Genomic DNA, 23,929 nt, shown 5'->3' on the forward strand with positions numbered 1-23,929 from the left:
CTCTGTAATTCTTCACTGACTGTTTAATCCAACTTCTAAAACAGAATCACACTTGATGGTCATCAACAAACAATGTGTTTAAAGAAAACTGGGTATAAGCTGCTTCAACTGAAAAAAGGACTGCTTATCAGTTCCTTACAGAACTTCACTATAACATACTTTCCAGTTGTTGGAGGAGAATTCTGTACATTGACTGCAAAGTAAAATTCATAACATCAAAAAAATTAGAAGAGGCGGGTTTAGGGGGTGGGGGCCGAAGTTTATTCATTTTCTGATTTTTGCCTGAGAAATGTGAAATCCGGCACATTATCTATTTAACCCAGGGGGATTATTCAAAGGTAGGGGCACAGAAAAACCTGTGTCACCGGGACTTACACTGTGTGGCATTGCCGTATATCACTGTCACCTATCCTGAGGTCCTCCTAATTTATACTCCTCCCCTTCATTGACTCTAGCCGTTATATCTCTTACATCTCAGTCTCAGTAAACTGGCCGCTCATTGTGGGTCGTAAACCACTCTTATCGGTGACAGACTGGCCCAAGACAAGAGAATAGCAAGCTTTACTCTGTAACAATTTAACAGAAGAAATCGCCAGCAAAACTGTATAAGCATAAGACTCAATTTAAGCCAGCAAAGCAGATTGCCTGAATTATTGTCTATTTTTTTTTTTTACAACCTGTGGCTCAGATCGCAACGTTGCGGTACTCCTATCACATATTAATTGCCTATCTGTCTTTGGTTATGCAACAATCTTTGCTAAATACACAATTGTAGTGCCACTGCCAGTACTGCAAGAGACCACGAACTACACAACTTGCCGTATGACCGCATTTACAGTTTCACGAGTCACAAGGAACTGTGATGTGCCGAGCTGAAACTTGACAACCGCCGTAAGTCTGAGTAACAATGGCCAGAAAAGCAACAGCGCTTTAGAGAAGCATGCTGCAGAAAAGGACTTGGTTATTTTCACGGTCATCTATAGCTGTTTAGCATTCAAAATCAAAGAACATAACAGTCAAGCGACAAGAGTCCCTGAAAGCCAGCACGACCGTGGCCCGAAAGATTATCCGCGGGATCGTCAGAATTCCTAGATGCAAAGTATTTTCTTGAAGTCCAACAAAATCTTGGTGCAACCACTGTTAGAAGATGAACACAAACTGTGGCAGCTAATTAACCACATCTCTCACTGTACTCACTGTACGTGAAGCAGAGGCCATACAGCGCAACAGGGACACAACTAAAACAGTACCTGCACTGATTGAAAGTTATCTGGAGCACAACTACCTTCTCTTTCCTCTTCTCAACTCAGAAAAGACAGTTTCCATGGCAACTGACAAACGGACGAACAACAGCCCTCACTGGCTTGCCTGTACGACATGTGCCGGAAACGACGGATATCAGAAGCCCCGGCTTTTAGTGAACCACATATTCTGGCGGCTAAACAATCAATAGCTGGTCTTAATCAAATTCATCAAGTTTGTGTGCTCGCGCAATTAAAACAGCACTGCACACATAGTAATCAAGCGCGCACGTTCACCTGGCCGCGGAAAATCACTTTCGCACGAGGCGATTCACTCGGCATCTTTGACTGATTCACTGAAGGACAACGTACGCGCGGAAGCTTGCAATCAGCGCTTGCTGGCTTCCACCAAGGGACAGACGGTATACGCACACTGCTCAGGTAACTTTAGTTATTGATCTCTGTCTAAAAAACAAACACCCAAGACGCTACTGAGAATCTCTCTTCTGGTCGCTAAACCATGACTTATTCAACGCCGTCAAGGTTTGCTTTCCAGACAAGAAAATGATCATATGAATAGACTGTGTAACCTCAACACGGAGCCAACACTAACAAAAACAACTTGCACCATCGGGTGCTGCTTATGCCATTGCTGTCAGATTAAATAAGAAACTGACTCATCAACAGACCCTGAACATCGCTTCTGACCACAGAATCATATTTACAACTTACACGAGTCTTCTATACACAAGTATAAAATAGTGAAACGGAGCAGACGGCAGCCACGTTATCATTACGTATTTCCCTTTCAAACTAGTGACAATCGCACATGTGTTGGGTGTGCTTGTTCACGTAACCGAACTTGCAGAAGTCCAACCAATGACAAACAGGAAACCTACAATAGTCGCTTCTATGCGATATTGACCCGAAACAGCTAAACACACAAACGGAAATAATACACCTCGCAAGCTTGGCACTAATCAATGATAGCCTTGTTCAAATCAGTCGATACTAGTCGTGTTATTAACTGTAACACTGTCAGCGGATGAGTGTAAAATAGGCATGCACGCTCTTTAAAAATCTGCCATGCTCGCGCGAATCTGTTCATATGCACGGGCATCCCCCCTCCCTTTTAAGACCCCCTAATTTTAAGACTTCCTCGATTTCGGCCTTCGCTGTGATGAATTAATTTCGTAAGAAGGCACTGGCTGCATTTACACAATTATTTCATTACAAACAAATGCCAGTGTGCACAGAGAGCAGCCAGACTGTTCATTGTTGGTATGTAACCAAGTGGAGGGATGGTCCTATCACCAGTTTGTTTGTTTGTTTGTTTGTTCATGGGCTGAAACTCCCATGGCTTTTACGTGTATGACTGTTTTTACCCCGCCATTTAGGCAGCCAAACGCCGCTTTCGGAGGAAGCATGCTGGGTATTTTCGTGTTTCTATAACCCACCGAACTCTGACATGGATTACAGGATCTTTTTCGTGCGCACTTGGTCTTGTGCTTGCGTGTACACACGGGGGGTGTTCGGACACCGAGGAGAGTCTGCACACAAAGTTGACTCTCAGAAATAAATCTCTCGCAAAACGTGGGGACGAACTCACGCTGACAGCGGCCAACTGAATACAAATCCAGCGCGCTACCGACTGAGCTACATCCCCGCACATGTCCTATCACCAGTGACAGCCTGGCCAGATCTGAGACGGTGAGCCGAACTGCTTTCACGAGAAGGAGTGTGCCTTTAATGTCTTTATGACGACGCGAAGCTTTAAAGCCAGAAAACCATTCAAGCCTATTACCCGCCACATGCTTTCATAACCGTGATGACAAACTATCAATTATTCACCGGCACAGAACTTGACAACGGAAGACCATCTTGCCACCGTCTGCCGGAAAACACCGTGATTAGCCTGGAAGTATTCAGTTATAAATCTGGCTTTCACCTCACCTTCCATCACCCGGGGCTTGAAAATGGCCAAACTATGAATTAAATATTAACGAGAAAAAAATCCACAGTCAATTAGCTCTATAATTACGCCATGGCATGCAATAAAGGAGTTTGCTTCCTTTCACAAAAGGCGAGTAAATTGGACAACCGCAAATTATAACGCGTGTATGTCCTTTTTTGAACGTTGTTTGCTGAAAGCTTGATATGCAGCGCAGTAAAACTATAGGTACAAAAAACACTGAAACAAACACAACATTCTGTATCCACCATATCTGTCTCTTTTTGTTACATTTTGTCAAGTTTTGACTAAATGTTTTAACATAGAGGGGGGAATCGAGACGAGGGTCGTGGTGTATGTGTGGCTGTCTGTCTGTCTGTCTGTCTGTGTGTGTGTGTAGAGCGATTCAGACTAAACTACTGGGCCGATCTTTATGAAATTTGACATGAGAGTTCCTGGGTATGATATCACCGGACGTTTTTTCAGTTTTTTGTAAAAGTTGAGGCGGCACTGTCACACCCTCATTTTTCAATCAAATTGATTGAAATTTTGGCAAAGCAATCTTCGACGAAGCCCGGGGTTTGGTATTGCATTTCAGCTTGGTGGCTTAAAAACTAATGAGTGAGTTTGGTCATTAAAATAAAAATCGGAAACTTGTAATTAAAATTATTTTTTTATTAAACGATCCAAAAACAATTTCATCTTATTCTTCGTCATTTTCTGATTCCAAAAACATATACATATGTTATATTTGAATTAAAAACAAGCTCTGAAAATTAAAAATATAAAATTTATGATCAAAATTAAATTTCCGAAATCGTTTTAAAAACTATTTCATCTTATTCCTTGTCGGTTCCTGATTCCAAAAACATATAGATATGATATGTTTGGATTAAAAACACGCTCAGAAAGTTAAAACGAAGAGAGGTACAGTAAAGCGTGCTATGAAGCACCGCAATCGCTACCGCGCCAAACAGGCTCGTCACTTTCACTGCCATTTGCACTAGCGGCGGACTACGTTCAGTTTCATTCTGTGAGTTCCACAGCTTGACTAAATGTAGTAATTTCGCCTTACGCGACTTGTTGTTTGTTTGTTTGTTTGCTTTACGCCCAGCCGATCACGAAGGGCCATATCAGGGCGGTGCTGCTTTGACATATAACGTGCGCCACACACAAGACAGAAGTCGCAGCACAGACTTCATGTCTCACCCAGTCACATTATTCTGACACCGGACCAACCAGTCCTAGCACTAACCCCATAATACCAGACGCCAGGCGGAGCAGCCACTAGATTGCCAATTTTAAAGTCTTGGGTATGACCCGGCCGGGGTTCGAACCCACGACCTCCCGATCACGGGGCGGACGCTTTACCACTAGGCCAACCGTGCCGGTCCTGTCTCTTTCTGTTGTCAAATGTATGACGTGGTGTCTAAAACAAGAAAAATCCACAATAAATGAAAGGTGTTGCGAAATACCGGCTATAAAAAATATATATACCGGATAAAAAAAATATCTCCGTGTAACTGTAAGCCAAGCCTATTTTCACAGCGGGAAATCACTGTGAGAATGAGACACGAGCCATAGCAAGTTCCTCTGAAAATTCCTCACACGATTCACACAACAAATCTGGGACTGAAAAAGCCTACCCGAAAATGCGATGCTACGACGATAGCTGTGCTGAAGCCGACAGGAATTAAATCGTGTCTCACAGTCAGGCACGTCGATCGTGATGAGACAGGCGGAAGCGTGCCTGTGATTATTCCAGCGTCGCGGACGACGCTGGTATCTGCGGTCGGGAAGACTTTCCACGAATTTGCCTGCAGGGCGCCGCCATGTTTTCTGTGCTCGACTGCGAGCAGACCACAGGCACATTACACCCAAAATTCTTGTAGGCATACACAGACGCAACATAGCATATACAGACAATAACACCCACAACACTTCAACTGCATATGAAAGGAATAAAAATAAATCCGCAAATCAGTCGCGCACAAAACACCAGAAAGAAAAACAAGGAGTACCAAAGCGGCGTGCAGAAACTAAACTGACTCGGAGACTGAGAAGAAACATTTATCACACGATGTGGATAGCAAACATTAAAATAAAACAGATAAGTCAAGCAAAAAATAAACACAAATATCGAAAACACAATAAACAAAGGTAAAGAAAACAAAAAGAGATGCTTGCCGACAGTCAGTGTGTGTGTGCGTGGTTTGCCGTGTGCGTCAGCGGGGTGTGTGTGTGTGTGTGTGTGTGTGTGTGTGTGTGTGTGCGTGCGCGTGCATGCGTGCGTAGGCTACGTTCTTGCGTGTGTGCGTTCGAATGAGAAAGAAGAGAGAGAGAGGATTGAACAATGAGGTCACGTTCTCTGTCACATGAATACATATACACACACTGAAGGCTACTTCGGACACGAACACTTGCCAACAACTGTGGTTGGACATGCTTTTGAAATGTAATATTTTTTCGACATGATTTCTGGACATACGAATCCCGCTGTGTTGCCTACTGATGTTGCGAATGATGAAGGTTTTGAGTTGACTGACCTTGAGGAGGGATTGCATCAGGCGTTTATCGTCTCAAATTATATCCTTGCTACTTTTCAGGAGTCAACTATTGCCATTCATGGTAACTTGGATAGTCAATGTTTTTATTTGTTTGATTCCCATCAAAGAAACAGAAATGGTAACCATTCTTCAAATGGCGCTGCAGTTTTGATGTCATCAAGTTAATTCCTTTGCAGAATTGATTGATTTTCTCAAAAGCCATTATCAATGTGTTTATTAATTAACACCTGTTCATTTCTGTCCAACTGCAATGCAAACTCAATGTGGAGGAAACAAGGATTCATTACAAACAAGTCATCCCTGTACATCAACAGATTTATGTACCTCAATCAATACTGCTAGTATGAGTGACAGGAATCTAAAAGAAAAAACAACCAAACGCAAATGTACTACTACTTCTACGACTCGTTTGAATGTAAAACAGAAATGTAACACTATCTGTGACAATGACGGTTCTACGACTCGTTTGAAGGACAGTATAGATCGAACCTTAACCCACAACTACGACAATTTGTGTCAGACTTTTTTGAACAGGAAAATATGCCTCTGTTCAACAGTAACCAAAACATGGAAGATGTTTTTGAAACTTTACAGAAATGTAACACTAGCCTATCTGTGACAATGTTGCTTTTGAATTGAACCCACATTTGTTGAACAGGAGAGAATGTTCCTGTTCAACAGTGCCCAAAACACTGAATCTGACGTTTTTGAATCTTTTCTGTCATCTAACTGAATCTGACGTTTTTGAATCTTTTCTGTCATCTAACCCAATTGCTCATGACTTCATCGATCTTGAACATGCCTACTTTTCAAAGAAAGACAGACAAAAGCGAAATCTGCATGTTAGCCATCTGCCTGAAATGGTCAATGCACTTTTGTAAAATTGTCACAGCTGTAATGCACTTTTGTGAAATGGTCAGTGCTGTTGTGCACTTATGCAAAACTTGTTCAAATGTTTAGTGCAACTTGCTACTATATAATCGCTGTATGCGCTTTGTGGTAATAATGCACTGTTGTGAAAAGTTTGCGCTAAATGTTGGCACTATGCATCATTGTTGGAGCACCCTCCTGTAGATGCACCATGCTGAAAAATGTACTTATGAATCAAGCATTGACTGAAATAAACAATTTATATATCCAGCACAACATGCAATTCATTAACTTTTGACCCTAACCTTTAACACTTCCCAAAATAAATCTTTGGTGGACATTGCATCGACGCTGTTCATTTTGAATGAACATTTTTCTTGTATCAGCCTGTCGTCATTCTGGGACTAAGTGCTGAGCTAATAGTTGCACGTGCTGTCGGGTTCTGCCTTTTGTCTGGGAGCACCGAGACAGAGCACCGTCCGAGACAGGCGCACCGAGACAACAGATCGAATTTTACACGTTAAAACCACAGGCGCTTGACGGAAACAATACGCCCGGACTGTCTCATCACCGGACAAAAATGAAAGGAGAGGCTGGGGTGAAGGGGACACACACATAACCCATCCTTGTACTAACACTACGACAGCAAACCCTCGGCAGCCCACTGTCAACTTTGAGAGGCAGGAGATCATCGTGGGATACATTTTACTAATGATTATCGTTGTTGGCCTTACTAACCAAAGAGGGTAGAAGCTGAGATTTCTCAGCTACGCCCGGCTGCAAGGTCTGGTGCCTGTGCTACAAATTGCAGCACTCGGGTAAATCATCGACGTCAAAGACGGCGCTTGCAGGTACAATTATATTTCGCTGTCACTTTGCATCTGATTCTAATGAATGAAACTTTGTGCCACAAGCACTAATTTACTCAGGTGTTCTTCTTTTCTGTGTGTGTGTGTGTGTGTGTGTGTGTGTGTGTGTGTGTGTGTGTGTGTGTGTGTGTGTATATGTAAGTGAGTGTGTGTGTGTGTGTGTGTGGTGTGTGTGTGCATGTGTGTGTTGTGTGTGCATGTGTGTGCGTGTGTGTGGTGTGTGTCTATGTATATGTGTGTGTGTGTCTATGTATATATGTGTGTGTATGTGTGTGTGTGTGTGTGTATGTGTGTGTGTGTGTGTATTTTCCTTTTGTCACTGTCCTTTTTACTTCAAAAGAACCTGTGTGTTGTGATTTTGCGTATGCCTCGAGGCAACCCGTGGAAATCTGTGTGACAGAAAACGGGAGCAGGGTCGCTCTAACTTCTCCTTCCTTGTTGTGTAAGTTTCCCCTATCCAAACATGCCCGAGCATTGTACTGGATCCTGAACTGTGAAAGTCGCCGAAAAACCCATAAGCACGCAATGCGAAGCCGGTACTACGGCCAAAGACAGACAGTATACACAAGACCAAGCCCGTAAATCCGGTTTCCAAGAAGAGTTTATCTTCCAATAGGTCAGGCCAACACAACAAAACTAATGCACTTTTTATGTCAGATCCGGAATCCGGGGCACTTGGCATTGATTGTGAGAAATTTTCACAATCGTTGAGCTCTATTGGCCAATACACGCAATGTGGTACCATTGAAGCAAAACACGATATTAATTCTGTGTCCGACGCCTTCTTTACGATTCAGCAGTGTCCCATCTGAGCTATTACAGAACTAAGCAGCTTTCAGCTTTCAAATGTTCATAATTCATGTTTATTGTCATGAACACACAAAAACACCACGCAAAACATTTGTAAAAAAAAGCAAAAATATTTCTAGCTTGTTATTGTCAATGATTGCTAACAAAAATTTTTTTTTAAATGAAATCGATAGCTCGAAACTTTAATTTCTCATCGGTCTTAATCTGGGAATATAAAGTACATATGTTATTCCCCACCTCTGCATTTCTAAATTGTACATAACCAACGTGTATGCATGAATAAAAAGCAAACATGTTTTAATGCAGCTAAACGCGTTTTTTACAATAGAAACAGTCGGGGGTCTTTCCCCTTTATTGGTATCTGCGCCAGCTGCAGTAGCAAGCAATTAAAACGTTTTTTTCAGTAACACATTTTCCACAGCAAATTATATGACACTCAACCTAACACGAAATTACACACACAGAGGGTGTAAGCCCCATCTTGTTAACCATTTTTGCTGGAAAAAACAACTGCTATCCCTGACAAAAAACAGGAGACCACGTCAAGTTGTTTACTCATATCGAGACCTCCAGACATTTGTTTGCCAAGACTACCGGGGCCCAGTTAGTCAATGTCAGTTTCACATTGTCATGACAACTGTCAACTTCAACGTAGTCTGTGCATATTGATGGAGACTGGGCCTTCACTCATTAGCTAGAGGACGGCCTCGATCTTCATTGATTACGCATTCACCTTTGCTAATTTAACGGAAGAAATGTTCTGATGTAAAAAGCCACCGTATTGATGTGTGCCATTCTGTCCAGCCATTCTACTGTGACATCAGAACAGAATGCACGTACCAGTAAAATAATTATTACGATCAAGCTGAACAGGCTTCGATTGGGGAACTCAGTGCAATGCTCAATAATATAACTGACCAGTACCCCAACGTTTGTGCACAAATGTATGCCGTCGTATTGTATCCGTGTTAGTTTGCATTATCTTTTGACCATGTTCACGAGGAAACACGCAATTCATTAGCGTAGCAAGCCGCTAACACAAACAGAAAAGGCAACTGAGAGAGGGAGAGGGAGAGAGAGAGAGAGAGAGAGAGAGAGAGAGTCAGAGTCTGCCTCACCTTTAAAATACAAAAGTGGCGGAGTTATTTCTTCAAAACAAATGAACTGTTGTTCCCACAGCCGATCGCAGGTTCACCAAGCCAACAATACAAATCGAGTCCTAGTTCTCACAAAAAAAGCTCTGTTTTGTCTGTGTTCACACGACAACCCCAACACTGTACTACCAGCAAACAAATGTGCACACCCTCACGAGATAGTAAAGAATCTGTGCGACATCTGGCTACTTCGACGGTTGTGATCACGCATCCGGTTGGCTGTTCCTGCTTCCTCTTTTATTACTTGCCCATCCCGACCAAAAAACATTACACGGATTCTTATAACTCGTGGATCATGACGAGAAATAGACCACCATAGAACTGTAGGTAGAGACAAATCAGTGGACGGGGGGCACTGTGGTCAGGCATGTGAACATGCAAGGGGGGAAGGGTGATGGGGGAAAGGATAATGCAGTGACAGTGACAGACACTGGCTTGTGGTGGGGTTGACAATGGTATGCTCGAGGGGAGGTCTTCGGGTCAGTAGTCATTTGAGAAGCCGAAAGTAAAACAGAGTGAAGAGAGAAATCCTAGCATTTAACCACGTCGGTCATGTCCCAAAAAGACACTAGTTTTGGGGACAGAAACACCAAGTTAGCATAGCGTGAAGAGAAAAAGAGAGAGAAATACACTGTTCCCGGGCGGTTTCTGTGCTCGGTGTGTGTGTGTGTGTGTGAGAGAGAGAGAGGTGGGGACAGTAACTATGCTTGAAAGGGGAGGGGGTGTTGTAAAACACACAGTGAAGCAACGCAGAAAAGATAGCTTAGCTTCAGCCAATAGTCGCGGGACAGACAGTACTTATACTCGACGCACCAACCGGAATTCCGGGATCTTTACAACAGGGCCCTGACAGACACACACATTTTGCTTGACAAGCGCGTTTCTTTTGTATCTCGACCAAGCCTGTAATAAGCCGGGATGACACAGCAAAACACGTACAAACACGTGGTCGACACATGCTGTCGTGCTTTACCTCCTAACATTGTTGTCGAGTAACGGTAACTCTGGATAATACTATTACTATTACTAAACCCGACACGCTTTCACACTCGAGACAAATCAGTATTAGTGTTAATCATAGACCAAATAAATGGTCTATGTGGTAATACTGCAAGCCACAGGCACCAGCCATGACACGTGTTTACTCTCTCCCTCAGTCCCTCCCTCCCTCTCTCTCTCTCTCTCTGAGCACATGACTGTATACATATCCTGGTCAGTACGTCACTACGTGCATTAGACGATATGGAAGGAGGGTCATACAAGACCGACCGATCCCGAAATGCTGAGGTCTTTCCTTGAAGTTACCTCCATTTGCTCTTTCCCTTCTAAGAAGACCTGATTTGCTAACAACAGCATGCAGTGTGTTATACATGTATGCACTCGGTTTTTTTAATTTTATTTCTCTTTTCATTTCACTTCAGCTTAATTACTATCGTTCCATTTTACTCCTTAGTGTCACACAAGCACACTTGTTACGGGCTCCCACATGTATGTGCTTTGTCACGTAGGCCGAGGGTGAAGTCTGGAAGAATCCCTATGGGCACATTCTCGAGTTATTAATAACATTAGTTTAGCGCCTGGGGCAAACAAAGTTGGTCTTAGGCCCAAAAAAAAATTGTCTGTTTCTGGTAACATGGCTAAAAAAAATAGGGTCGGTAGGTAGGGATTTTTTTTATTTTTTGTTTTAATTTTTTTTTTTTACCCCAAATGTAGACCAATAAAACTAACTTTAAAAATCGCGCAAAGAGACTGGATTCACTATACATAGAGACAAGACACTCAACACATTTACAAATCGTCAGCGGACTTTCGTTTTCACACGTTTTTGTTGTTCATTTTCTCACCCTGTCCTTTACCACCAAAAAAAATATATATATATTTTTGAGTTTAGAAAAAAAAAGTTTAGGGTCGGCGCCGAAATTTAGGGTCGGTCGGGTGACCAGAAACAGACAATTTTTTTTTGTTGGCCTTATGCAAAAGCATAGGCACACGATTTCCGTACGTGTTAGGGTATTACAATTTTGACTATAGGCTGACGTGACACGTTAAACACATTTTTAATTTTTCTGATTTTCTTTTGGCTCAGTTAACCTTTTTGAATACACAATTGAAGGTTCAGCAGTGAGCTGTTTTGGATACAAATTAAAGATCATGAGAATAACAGGGAAAGAAACAATACTGTCAAAAAACATATTTGAAGAACGAGAAGAAGAAAAGTCCCCCCTTACATTTTTGGTTCATTAAGTGTAACACTCTCTTTCTACCTACATGTGCGAGATTTTAAGAAAAGTGAATAAAATAATCTACACTGTATCACATGACTGATCATCTAACTCCTTTTCCTGAAAGATTCTCTCCAGAAAAGAGAATAGGTCTCAATCCTTTTTTTCCACATTGTACTCTCATGCAAGCATTGTGTGACATAATATGATGACTGAAGTTATTCTTTCCTCTCCTTCTGCGTTCGTGGGCTGAAACTCCCACGTACACTCGTGTTTTTGCACGAGTGGATTTTTACGTGTATGGCCGTTTTTACCCCGCCATTTAGGCAGCCATACGCCGCTTTCAGAGGAAGCATGCTGGGTATTTTCGTGTTTCTATAACCTTACCACCTTTACACACCAGGCCCGGCCAGGATTCGAACCCATGACCTTCCGCTTTGGAGGCCGGCGTCTTACCACCAAGCCACCACCAAGCCATTGCGCCTGTCGGACTGAAGTTATGAGACAGGACTTATGTTTAGACAGAATAAGAGAGTGAAGAGTCTTTGTTGGATGATATTTGCAGATGGACATACAAGTCAGTTACAACATTAATTCAGCAAAAAAATCCCAGTCTGCACAGAAAGCAGCCACGCTGCAGCTTATTTCGTAGTATGTGTCAAAGTGAAAGGATGCTTTGACACTATCCCATGTAGAAGTTCAGTTATGTAGCGTTGAAAATGATTTTGTACATGGGAAGAACTGTACCTTTAAACTACTATGATTTGACATGTTTACATACGATTCCACAGTACAAATCAAGGGTGTAATGACCCAATGTTTCAACCCCACTGAAGAACAATAGTAATAATACGCTCAGGGTATCATCTCTGTATGTCACATGATAAGATAAAATCATTTTCATATCAGACTTGTGATGGTCAAAAGTATGTCATCATCTGAGATGCAATAACGATGCGGTTAACAGCGTATCAACTTTAAACTTTTTTTTAGTTGAAGCATCATAAACATAGAGCATCATATTATATATTATAATAAGCATGTCTTCATCCTCATATGAAATTCCAGAAGTCATGTTCACCTGAGCTATTATTCAATAAAATCATCAATTACATCGTCAACACGTGAATAATATAATATATACATATGAGTTGAGGACAGGGGTAGGAGGCCATCAAAAAATATATCTGTTTTACTTTTAGGACTTCTGGCCGATATATTTTAAAAAGTTCATTATATTTTATCATGCTTTCACCAACATTTTCAATCAAAGGTACATTATACTAAATTGTACCGATTTGTAAGAGAGTGCTGTGAGCAAATTTGCAAAGATGATAACTTTGGGATGTTTATTTCACAGTTCTAAACCCATTTTCATTTTGATTCGACTCAGCAGTTTCCCCTCTGGTTACTCTCTCTCCATCTCTCCGTCTATCTCTCTCTCATCTCTCTCTCTCTCTTTCTAGCCCTCTCAATTAGTTGTACGTGCTTACACTTTACAGTACCTTACACCAAGAGTGACACAGAACACCCATGTCAAGCTTAATACAAAATGGCTCAACCCTCGAACATTCTACAGTCAAGCTCATTCTGAAGAGCTTGGAATACAAATTGTCACAAAAGCAAGGTTACACTGCGTTCAAAGTGGCTTTGCAATTCCAAAGAAAGGTAGGAGATCCTAGATTCAAACAGTACAAACTACAATGAAAGGACACCTGTCGTTATGCTCTGCAAGGTTTCTATTTCATTATCGAACAATAACGTTCACTTATATTTTATCAGGACAGGTAGTTTTTGTAAATGCAACTACAGACTAACAGAGGGACCCCAATTTCAAGACCTCGAGGTTCCAAACATCTGGACAAAATCAGGCTTTAAAATAGAAGTACATGTTAACATTAAATTAATACAGATTTTATCAACTGAAAATCTGAAAAAGCAAGGCATTAAAAGGGAGGAAATCTAAAATAAGGGGGTCTTGAAAGGTTGTTCTGAGTATTTTACTGTCTAGCAGTCTGCACAATATGCAGACATACTTGGGAAGATCTGGCCTGCAGTTAATAAACCCTCTTCCCCTTCTCATATCAGGGAGCCAGAAGACTTCCCCACTCGTTCACAGATTGAATTTGTTCATTCTTGTAATGCATCTCCTTCACTTAGTAAATTGTCTTGCGAGTTGGAGGCAAAAACAAACTGAAGAAGCCTGATTGGTGAACTCAAATAACAACACAAAAGGCAGCAGGTTAGCTACCTGCCACAAATGTATATAAAAACAAAGGGCAGCCTACTAGCTACCAAGCAAACAGTTAAAATCCTAAAACGTTCTGTTTTCTGTCTCAAAATCCCAAACCAGACAGTAGGCCTATGTCTCAGGGTAGCATTGACATTGTAACCTGCACTGCAGACATGAAGTCACATTTTACAGAATCAGTCAAAAGAAATCCTCTAAAAGTTCAGTGACGCATACCACATTCAAGGTTCTAGGTTTAATCGCGACAATATTCAATCAAGCGTCAAAAAGGGCCTGCAGGGCAGCTGCATTACGTGACCGACCCAGGTCAGAAAAAATCGCACGTGACCCCACGAGGTCTTTTATGCTGATCAAACTTGGCAAGACAGGTAAATTATTACAAACACTAAAGAGAGGGAAATGGACGCAAACTTCAAGAGTTGTTTGAAAGAGTTTCTACTGACCTGTCGATGCTAAACCCAAGCGTGGTTGCCAACAACAGTGGACGCAGTGAGTGTAACTTCTTTACGCACTTCGTAATCTATCAAGCCGGCATGGAGTCACGTGACATTCCAGTCGCACAGTCTCGGCGTGCTAACTCGGTCCACCACCTCCTTCCCCACTGATTTTCGCACTCTCTGCCAGAATGTAGGGCAATTTGACGATCAAGAATTGATTTTACTCAAAAACAATGGTACGAAAATGTAAAATTAAGTTACTGCAGGCAAATTTGTGTACACATGTTAATTTAGTTAAATTATTTTAGACTGGTTGTTTTTCAATTAGATTTTTTGGTCTCGGTAAAGGCATTCATGGGAGACTACTCTTAGTTTTATGTGTTCAAGACACCAAGAGTTGTTTACCGTGAAACAGTGGACAGTGCTGCCAGTGCCCGAGTTAACGTGTACCGGGGAAAGGTGTACGCCGTGGGTTTAGTTCCATCCGTAGAACTTGATTTTAATTGACATATATTTGTTCTGTACTTTCACTTATGAAGTCGAGCCCATCTCGATGGAAAAACGTCTCTAGCTTTTGAAACCGGCAAACAAGCAAACGAAAGTTCAAGACTGAGATCATTAACAAACTTGCCGCGCATCTCTTCAAAGCTACGACTTTCAGTTCTAGCCGAAACTGATGCTCGAAAATGTCCTGACGATATTATAAAAACTCTGCAAACGTCCCCCCCCCCCCCCCCTTACATTTAGTCAAGTTTTGACTAAATGTTTTTTAAATGTGTATATATTCATGTATGTACTGCTGCAAGTACAAGCTTAGGTCCCTCCCAGATTCGTGGAATGGGAACAGCACGAAAATGATTCAGTGACCATAATGTCATTCCTGATCATATCATGCTTAGGTCCCTCCCAGATTCGTGGAATGGGAACAGCACGAAAATGATTCAGTGACCATAATGCCATTCCTGATCATATCATGCCCTTGGAGCCACATCTGGGGCAGATCTGCACTTTTGATTTGCATTGTTGTTTTAGGTGCGATAGTCTCTGGCACTTCATACAGCGCCGCACTGGAGGAGTGTAGGGTTCGACGCCGTACACCTCACTCTCCAGAACGACGCTGTCTGGAAGAATTGCCGTTGTAAACGTGACACGGACCGCCTGAGACGGTTTCCCATCCTATAAGGAGAAGACGGCGAAAAGATCGAACCGAGGAGGGGCCCTTTTCTACAAGACTCCCATCCCCATCCGGACGCGCACGCCCACTGCCATCTCACAAACAGAACTGTGCAATACACAGGTGTTGCCCACACACTCACACACACACACACACACACACACACACACACACACACACACACACACACACACACACACACAGAAGCCGTATATATATATATAGATAAATATATAAATATATAGAGATAGATGACAGTGTGATTTTCGCGTGGCTATAAATTGATTCGACCTTTGCACTTTTACAGTGAGGACAATTTAGGGGTGCAAGGACAGCGTTCTGGACAGTGTAGTGACCTTCTAAAAATAGTAACGGAATGGGAATCTCCGCGCGCCACACGAAGGAAGGGAGGTAAACGCTGAAAACATGGAGAAGATAAGGAAGAGTTACTGGTAGTGGATCCCGAAAAAAAAAACCAAAATCGGTTTGCGCTGCGCGCTGAGAGCACGTGTTGAAATATCTCATCGACCAGATTGTGTCCCGTGTGAACGTGAATATGGCCACCAAATTTGAAACAGATCCATCGAGAACCTTGGCCGCGCATCGCGCACAGGAACAGACACACAGACACAAGTCGTATATATATATATAGATAACACTTAAATTTTTATATTCAACTCAACTCAACTCAACTCAAATTTTATTGGCTTCAATTTTCAAAGAAGAATTTGTCTTGCGCTTGGGAGAAAGTAAGAGTATAACATATAAAAACAGCATTCATATCACATTTCATGTATCACACACAGTAATCACTAGTATAAGCCTACAATTATCACATTTGTACCTGTATCATACATGCAAATAAATAGTATCACATTTCCACGTATCACACACAATATATACATTACATAACATACAGCAAGCTTCCATCTCCCGCCCCCCCCCCTCCCACACATACATATCCTCGCACGTGCGTCGACTCCATACAAATGACATCATCAGTCCATGTATGTACTGCTGCAAGTGAATACTCACACACATCAAGCACACACCCACTCACACACACACTACTCACACAAACACTGATTATCAAGAAGACACATGCAACCACACTGGAAGACCATAAAACCGAATTGGGCGTTCAAAAAGCCATAAAAGGCTATAATTTAATTACAAAATATCTTTGATAAAACTGCAAGAGATAAAACAATTTCACCCAAAGAGTTGGACGCATAGTATCAAAGACGGCCAACTTTCACCCCAAGTTCGGTTTTGGTCTAACAGGTAGGCAAGTTCGCACACATCTTGGTTCTGTAATAGTCTAGCCTGGAGTAAGCTGAGGTATTTGATCTAAATAAACTAAATAAGCAGAACTCTTCCAGTCGCCCATGACTTTGATCAACTTTGCTGCTGCTGCGCCGGTGTACAAAAGCTGACTGACTACACTGTCACTGAATACAAAAGCTAACAATCACATCTCTAGGCGTAGGAATATTTTACTCAATAGGCCATACACACACAACTGCCACACGATACAGGATCCCTCTCACGTGCAATCCGACCCATCCGCCGAACACGTTACTCCAAGGTGTTACCCATCCCGCAGAAGGGACCGACTGCACGAGAGAGCGAGCTGAGCGCACTCACACAAATTTAAACTTTATTTATTCTAAATAACACAACATAGAGGGGGAATCGAGACGAGGGTCGTGGTGTATGTGTGTGTGTGTGTGTGTGGTGAGTGTGTATAGATTAGTTCCAAGAAAACTTCTGGACCGATCTTCATGAAACTTCACATGAGAGTTCCTGTGTATGATATCCCCAGACACATTTTTATTTTTTCCGATAAATGTCTTCGATGACGTCATATCTGGCATTTAGTGAAAATTGAGGCGGCACTGTCACGCCCTCATTTTTGGACCAAATTAGTTGAAAGTTTGGTCAAGTAATCTTCGACGAAGCGCGGACTTTGGTATTGCATTTCAACGTTGAGGCTTAAAACTTAATTAATGGGTTTGCTCATTAAAGTTGTCATTAAAATAAAATTTTCGCAAACAGATTCCAAATTGATTGCATCGTATTCTTCATTAAATTCTGAATCTAAAAATATATACACTACTCACAAAAAGTTAAGGATCACTATGAGAAAACAGGTGCTCAATAAAATCAGTTCGCTACTGTTATTTCTTTCTCAGTCAAACCAAATTGTTATGAATTCTTGTTCAGCTGTAAGTGGGCGATGTTGTGTTAGTGGGAAAATTGCACGGGATTCTCTACTACTGAGCTTGGTAGCAAAAGAAAAAGCGGAAACTTGCGAAAAAGGACCTTGTTTTGGACCGTTCAGCCCGAACACATTGCACAAGCCACATGGAAAAACCATTATGCACGTGCAAGCACTGCTGTTCATGTGTGAGATGCTGTCACTTGCTTGGCTTTTTGAGAAGACATACCACCAGTATTAGGCATTATCTGACAATGCCTCCACGACGAAAATTGAACGAGTTTGAGAGGGGACGAGCTGTTGCATGGTTCCAAGATGACGGTGTCCCCAAGCGAGAAGTGGCCAGGCGACTTCACGTGTCCATCTCGGTCATTGTCAGACTGATTCAACGTTTCACAGCCACTGGGAGGGTCCAGGAAAGACGCAGACCTGGGCGACCAAAGAAGACAACTCCACGTGAAGATCGTCTCATTGAACGACTAGCCTTGCAAACAAGAACAGCCTCTTCCAGCATTATTTGAAGGCAGCTGAGGGTGGCTACTAACACCAACATCAGCCAGCAGACCATACGGAATCGCCTTCATGGGTTTAACCTCCGTTCTCGTCGCCCAGCTTTACGGCCACGCTTAACTCCAGCCCATAGGGCAGCACGCCGCGCCTTCTGCAGACGTCACGTGAGGTGGACACGCTAGCAATGGTCCCAGGTCCTGTTCAGTGATGAATCACGCTTCACCCTGAACCACAACGACGACCGACTGAGGGTCTGGAGGCGCCAAGGGGAACGCTACATTGACGCCACTGTCCAAGAAAAGGTGGACTTTGGTGGAGGTTCTGTAATGGTCTGGGGGGCCTTCAGCCTTCACCACAGAACACCCTTGTTTCATGTACAGGGTAACCTGACTGGCCTTCGATACCGGGATGAGATCCTTCGACCGCTGGCTGTGCCTACACTGCAGCAGATGGGACCGCAGGCTGTCTACCAGGATGACAACGCTCGTCCCCACAGGGCAAGGGTGGTCAACGACTTCCTGCAGCAGTCTGGAGTCAACAGAATGGAGTGGCCAGCATGCAGTCCCGATTTCAACCCGATTGAGAACCTCTGGGATGAGTTGGATCGCAAAGTGAGGAGCAACCACCCCCCTCCCAGGGATGTCCAGCATCTCTACCAGATGCTGCAGGCTGAGTGGCAGGCGCTTCCACAGGGGATCTTCACCACCCTGGTCAACTCTATGAGGACTCGCTGCGTCGAGTGCCAGAACAGCCAGGGCGGTTACACGCATTACTGAACTTTTGGGAGCATCTGAATGCCATGTCTTGTGATTTCAACGACTTTGTGAAATTAAATTTCGATACGTACACACTTTGATAAAATGTACAGACCAAACGATTGCTCGAAATTGAAGGAAATGTATCGTTATAAATAAAGCATTGAATTAAACGTTTGCCAAATACCAACGCATTGGCTTTCTTATTTGGAAAGTTATGAATTTGTGTGCAAGTGATCCTTAACTTTTTGTGAGTAGCTTACATATGTTATGTTTACTCTTAAAATGTGATCAAAATTAACGAAAATAGGTTAATTAGTACTACGATTAAAATGTAAGGATTCGACCCAAAAATGTTTTCATCTTATTCTGTATCATTTCCTGATTCCAAAAACATATTATATATAATATGTTTTATAAAAAAACAAACTCAGAAAGTTAAAAAGAATACAGAAGAGCGCGCTATCCTGCTTACCACAGTACGCTATTGCACTATTCTGCCTCGTCAATTTCACTTCGTGTTGCACGGGAAAACTGCCGCGGGTGTTTGACGAATCTGTACTGTCTCGGTCAAAAAAATCCAGTGCGTTCAGTTTCATTCTGTGATTTCAATAGCTTGACTAAAATGTAGTAATTTCGCCTTACGCGACCTGGTTTTTTTTTACAATCATCAGCAGCAATGTTATTTTTAGTGATAAAAGACTGAGTGCCGTAATGGCTGTTCCGCTCAGCGAAGACGACAAGAGGTCGGTTTCGCTTATTTTGAGATCAACCAGAGATATTCAGGGCCGGACTAGGCGAAGAGGAGGGGGGGGGGGGGGGGTTGCCAGTGGTGGCCCAGGGGGATGTCCCCCCTGGCGGCAGGGGCGGATCAGTTCATTTTATGGGTGTTTTTTTTCAAAAGTATATATATTGTGAAGATATGGGTGTGAAGGCGCGAAGCGCTGAGCCGACGGCGCGAAGCGCCTAGCTTGCTAGGGGGGTCCGGGGGCATGCCCCCCCGGAAAATTTTGAAAAAAGGATGCAAAATGGTGCAATCTGGTGCATTCTGAGGATGATCATTACCAGTTTCAGGCAGCAGATTTTGTCACTGATTAATACCCCAAAAATTGAAACTCAATGTAAAATAAAGAAATGCATACCTCATTCAATATTTTTATTTTTTGGCTGGGGGGGGGGGGGGGGGTCCGGAAACCCTAGAACCCCCCCCCCCCTCGTTGTGGGGGTCAGGGGGCGAAGCTGATGGGTAGGTCATATTCTGAGATAGGAAAATGGTCGCTCCTTGCATGAAACGGCATAAAATAAGCAATAATAAAAAAAAATTAAATAAGTAAGGTACATGTTTAGGCTAGGGGGGGGGGGGGTTGCGCAACCTCCATAACCCCCCCGGTAGTCCGGCCCTGGATATTGTTGCTATACAGATCTCTGGATCAACGATTGGAACTTTACTTCATTTGAAAGGGAACTCAACGCTACTGGCTTGATAGCTGAGAAGGAATTCAGAATGATCGTGCACTTTGTGAAGAGTCTTTGAAATTTGGCATGGTGGTAGGTATGGACACAAGGTTTTCAAAAACCATCGCAAACAAATTGAGCTCGACCTCGATTGGTCTGTTTGCGCAAAATCCAATATGGCCGCCACCCGGAAAAAGGACTGCTAAATTACAACCATTGTTACCACTACAGAATTGAGAAATACAACTTTTCACATGTGTTTTAGTGCAAGCAACCCATATCCAAGATGGATTTTACGTTTGGAGGTCATTTTAACGTCAAAGGTCATTCATATGTCATTTTCAAGGTCATTTCATTTCAGAGTGTAATAACTCTGAACCTACTCAACTTAAAAAGAAACAATTAGTCTCTATACCCATGTTTTCGACCACTGGGAGTCTATTTCTGAACTCCTTGAATATCTCAGTCTCACCATTTAAGCTGAAAAGGTACATATGTCATTCAAAATGGCCCCCTTCATAGCCCATGGTTTTTTGCTTTTGGGCACACAAACTATGCCCGCTGGATGCCTGTCTTCCTGAAGGACATGGCTTGTCTGCCAGAGACCCATCCAAGTGTCCATGAAGCCTTTGAGGAAGGGAAGTTCGTTGTGCAGCGCAGTGACAAGAAGTTCTCCCTCATGGCGCTTGACCAGAGCCAGGAGCACAGCATCAAATTCCTGAAGGAGGACAGTGGAGCAAAAGGACTCTATGGTCAGCCAGAGGAAAAAGAGTTTATTGAACTCTCAAAACCAGAGGTCCTGAGAGTCATTGATGAATTTGAAAATGAAAGTCTTTCAGCTTCAAACAGAGAAGTCAATTTAGAGCACCCAGAGTCTTCTGTTGCTGAACAAAACAAGTTCCTGAAACATCTCAAAGCACTGCTCTATCTTGTGAAAGAGGGAACAGTGGTCAACCCATTCAAGGAGACAGGCTCCCAGCTCGTCACACTGGACACCGGTGAAGTCATGGACCCAGTAATTGTCAACTGCTTGAGGGAAGCTCCAAACATCGGCAAGGCCATGTTTACAGAGTTTGTGAGGGACAGACTTGAAACTTGCTCCAAACCATTGTCTGATGTTATCCCAAGGGCCAATTTGTACACTTTCAGCAACCGGCCACCTGTGGACCTGAAGAAGGGTGCTAACTAGTTGGGATCAGCAAGGGCAAATGCGGCGCTCATCACCAAGTTGTTTCTGTCCTTGCTAGGACGACCTGATGGTGATATGGACGACTTTTTCAGACATGAGATTCAGCGTGAGCCTCCTTCCTTGTGTGATCGTGGAAAACTGATGTCAGGTACAAAGTCTGCTCTTCTTGGCTGCCTGCCTGGAATGCCCGATCCTGGACGCTCTCCTGCAGCAAAAGAAGCCTCTGTGATCGTACTGGATATGCCAGCCATCATCCATATTGTCAAGCCCCAGCGTGCCACTGTGTTTGAAGAATACACACTTATGCATTTGCTACCCTTCTTAGAGAGCCAGGTGACCAACAACACCACAGGAGTGGATGCTGTTTGGGACACATATCAGGATGCAAGTCTCAAATCACAGACTCGTGCCAAGCGGGGTGAAAGTGAAGGAAGGCGAACTAGAGTCTCAGCAAAGATACCTATTCCAAAGGGAGCTGACTGGCAGAAGTTCATCAAGGAGTCTGACAACAAGGATGAGCTGTTCCAGTTCCTCAGTGAGCAACTAGTGCGACATACCATTGATGCAAGATATCATCTCCTGACTACGAAGGTTGACCTTGTGCTCACTAACAGACCAACAGATATATCAGCCTTATCTCCTTGCCACCAAGAAGAAGCTGACACACGGATGATGCTTCATCTCTGCCATGCTGCTGAGCAGGGACACACTAAGGCCTACCTCAGGACAGTGGACACAGATGTGGTGGTTCTTGCCATCCATCACTTTGATCAGCTGAAACTGTCAGAGCTGTGTATTGGATTTGGGTCAGGAAAGACATTCAGAGACATTCCAGTACATTACATTGCTCAACAGCCGGGACCTCAACGCTGCCAGGCACTTCCCTTCTTTCATTCCTACACAGGATGTGATGTAACATCGGCCATGTTCGGAATTGGCAAAAAGACAGCATGGAATGCATGGGACACTTTTTCCTGAGGTCACTGACACCTTCATCGCCATCACCCAGGACCCAACCAGCCTCACACTCGACTCACTGCACATGCAGCAAGCGTCTGGAGCGTTTCACTGTGCTGATGTACAGCAAAAACTGTAGATCAACGTCTGTCAACGAAGCAAGAAAGCTGATGTTTACTGTTGGTCTCAAACCTCTGGAATCCATCCCACCAACCCAGCATGCGTTGTTCCAGCACACAAAGCGAGCATTGCTCATCGCAGCTTTCATCTGTCCAAAACCTCCAACATCCCAAACCCAAGTGAATGGGGATGGGAATGGAATGAGAGAACCAAGGCATGGGTGCCATACTGGACAAGTCTGCCTGACGCCAGCACAGGGTGCTCTACTGTGACTGCTTGGTTGCTTGCAAAGGAAACTGCAAGTGTCATCGCGCTGGTCTTCGCTGTGGTCCACTGTGCAAGTGTGAAGGAGGCTGCGCAAACAGTGCCAGTGACTAAGTTCAGAACTTACGACCAGTCGACCTTATCTATAACATCGACAATTCTGAGCACCATAATTCGTGTTTAACTAAATAGTTAGTCGTGAGTTGAAGAACTTGAACCGTCAGTTCACAGGGCTCACGCATGGGTGTACAACCCAATATCATCTTTTGAAGTTAATACATTCCAAAGTTATCGTCTTTGTTAACTGAAATGACCTTGAAAAATGACCTTTGACCCTGAAAATAGCGGTGAAGCACCAGAGATCTCATATTTGGATTCCTTGCACTAGAAAACATGGGATAGCAGACATTTGACAAGGTTCTAGAAAAATGGGAGCTGCTATATAACATTTACTGCTTCCGTCGGCGGCCATATTGAATTTTGCGCAAACAGGCAACAAAACTTAAGGTTGAATTTGTTTGCGATGGTTTTTGAAAACCTTATGACCATACCTAACTCCATGCCAAATTTCAAAAACTGTTCACCAAGTGCACGATTGTTCCAGATATGACAGAATTCCCACCGCGCTATGATCAGTAGAGCCGCAGTTACTGTTCTTTAGTTCCCGTTTTTTTAACGCTGAGCCGGTGTAACACGACATTTTTACTCCACACAAACTTGACTCCGGGTACGTACGACATTTTTACTCCCAGTAAAAATCTCGTACGACAAAAGAACTCCACAAGGAAAGAAAAAATTACTCCCTCCACGAAATTTTTACTCCCATTTTACTCCCTGGTTTATATTTCGCGGTGAACGTTCGCACACATTTATTGGATCACAAGCCAAGCGTCATTTTACTATCGTGACATA

At 43.1% G+C, this 23,929-nt stretch overlaps 1 protein-coding gene across 3 annotated transcripts in view; it reads right to left on the bottom strand.

The window, feature by feature from the left end:
• The window catches only part of LOC138966769 (peroxiredoxin-1-like), a 28,621-nt gene extending 14,087 nt beyond the window's left edge, over positions 1–14,534 (bottom strand). Inside the window, exon 1 of one of the 3 annotated variants that reach the window (XM_070339104.1) lies at positions 14,379–14,534. The gene's annotated coding sequence lies outside the window, so the exon portion shown is untranslated. Of the gene's footprint in view, positions 1–9,426; positions 9,679–14,378 lie in introns of those variants that run through there. The other 2 variants (XM_070339105.1, XM_070339103.1) reach the window with 2 other exon arrangements.
• Between the last annotated feature and the right edge of the window lie 9,395 nt (positions 14,535–23,929).

The sequence above is a fragment of the Littorina saxatilis genome, linkage group LG5, assembly GCF_037325665.1.
Source record: "Littorina saxatilis isolate snail1 linkage group LG5, US_GU_Lsax_2.0, whole genome shotgun sequence".
NCBI classification, from domain to species: domain Eukaryota; kingdom Metazoa; phylum Mollusca; class Gastropoda; order Littorinimorpha; family Littorinidae; genus Littorina; species Littorina saxatilis.